We start from the raw sequence: 2,500 nt of genomic DNA, 5'->3' as shown, positions 1-2,500 counted from the left end.
AGAATGTTATTCATTTAAACATATAATTTGAAACGCTCACCATCATTAATACACGATTAGAAATGAGCTTTTCAGAAATATGAAGAAAACAATTACACGATTCTACAAATAAGAGAGCGTTGCCGTCTTGTCTTAAGAGTAGTGTCATCTGTCGGTTGTACGCAAAACCTTATCAGCTCATTGCGGTTCGTCGCTAGTGGACGTATCTTATCGCTTTTTTTTTATTACTTTTCCCTGTTTTCTCTTGCTTTAATGTAAAAAAATAGTATTAAAATTGATAACCTTATAAGTCATATTCGTCACCAGGCGTTTAACTGTATTGCTGTAATGCACGTAATTCATGTTTTTCACTAAATGCTAAATTTATTTAGTGCAAAAATATACTTATGCACTAATGCCTTGCAATTGCCTTATTATGCCATAGTAATTGCCGTCCTTGTCATTTGTCAAACGAGTGATTTTACATTTGTATATTCGTTCTAGCTGTAAGCTTAAGAACATAATGTAATTATTTATTTTTAAGCGATATCCCTTGACATGGGATGCATGTCTATGTCAATCTGAACTACGCAATGATACGCATTTCCGTTACCCTGTCCGGGAAACCGTAAAATAAGTATTTGCTTTTTTTTCGAGTATGACGAACTCACTCTAGGAATCGGCGAGGTATTACAGAGTAAATACAGTAAATCGTGACAAAGGACGCACGCTTTCTCTTATGAGGAAAACAGTAACACGCACAAGATATATTACATGTGCAGTGCTTGATATATCTAGTATTCGACACAACTGCTCATGTCTTATGAATAAAACAATTCAAAGTAGCCACTACAGCACGATTCCTTATTTGCATGAAGGAAAACATTCTTTGTTTACAAATGTTGATCAGTCATGAGGTCTGCGAAGTTCAGTTACGGAAGGAAAATAATGGAAATATTCTTGAAGTAACTCGAGAGAAGTATGTAATATAAAAAATCAACAGTCGTTAATTGGGAGTTATAAATTATAATTGGCCTTACGAAGGATAGTTACTAAGCGAAGGAAATGGATAAAAATCCTCCATTTCATCTCCATCGTGTTTAATCCTCCATGCACGAGGACCCCCAGTCAGCTGTTCCATGGCAGGGGGAGGAGATCCTGCTTCTACGTCTCATATGGCAGTTGCTCGCAGTTTTTGACATCTTTTGAGAGAGCAGCTCGTTATTTTATAGCATTGATGGTGAGAAAGTGTGCGCTGTTTAGTTTTTATTTAATTTACGGGCGAGGTTTGGGAAGTGAGAGCTTATTTTGGGTGGGACGAGACCTCCTGGATGATGTCATTCTGAATAGGAGCGCATAGCAACAACACGGTTGTGATTTGGGGTTCTATTTTAAGAATTGTGAAAAAAAGGAGTGGTGGTTATAATTTCCAAATATTGTTGTAACTCTCAGGCCAGAAAACAAGGGGAAAGAGAAGTGGTTTATTTTTAGACGTTTTTCGGAACTCCAAGGGACCAGTAATGGAACAAGTCGAAGACCCAAGGCATTATTTAAATAGTTTTTTTTTCTTATTAATGACATTCATTACTACTGTAATGTAATTGAACGTGGATTGCTATGTGTATTTGTGTGAGGAGTAACCTACCCTCACTGTAGGTATAACTAAAGTAGATGTTAAACTTGGGAAAACTTGAAAACTGAAACAGATCTAGGGAAATGGATATAGAATTGATACAGTGTATTGTATAATGTCATTTATAATTATGCCTGTAAAGATGACTCAACATTCATGTGAATGAATATGTATTACATTTATTTGCTCCTCACTCAATGAAGGTAAATTTGGCAATTATACCATTTTCAAAAAGCTTTGCAATTATTTATTCCGTGTTTCAATCACTCATGGGATGACATGCTTGAATCTCTTGTTGTTTTCCATTGTAAATGATGTAATGATTACTTTTTTATTTTATTATTTTTTTTTTTTTATTCAAGTGACTGCACCCCTCTCAAACTATGTCCCTATTACTTCTACTACTCCTGGCAATCCACGAGCATTTCCTTATGAACTGAAAACCTTCCCTGGGGCTTCATTATTGTCATTATTATTGTCATTGCTGCTGTCATTGTTTTTGTTGTCATTGTTGTCATTATAGTTATCATTATTATTAATTATTTTTATTATGGGTGTTATTGAAAATTTTTTGTTATATTATTATTGGTGTTATTAATGTTTTTTGTTATATTATTATAGTTATTATTGTTATTATTATTGTTATTAATATCGTCATCGGCATTGGCATCGGCATTATTATTTTTATTATCCATATTGTTATTGTTGTTACCATTATTATGGTAATGATAGTGATAATGATAATGATAATGGTGATAACGATGGTAATGATGATAATGATAATGATGATGATAATGGTAATGATAATGATAATGATATTAATAATATTATCAATAATAATATCAGTATTAGTAATAATGATAATAATAGTAATAATAATAATAATGA

This window comes from Penaeus monodon, chromosome 16 (genome assembly GCF_015228065.2).
Source record: "Penaeus monodon isolate SGIC_2016 chromosome 16, NSTDA_Pmon_1, whole genome shotgun sequence".
Taxonomy (NCBI): Eukaryota; Metazoa; Arthropoda; class Malacostraca; order Decapoda; family Penaeidae; genus Penaeus; species Penaeus monodon.
The sequence above is the reverse complement of the archived record's forward strand: the minus strand, read 5'-3'. Positions refer to the sequence as shown.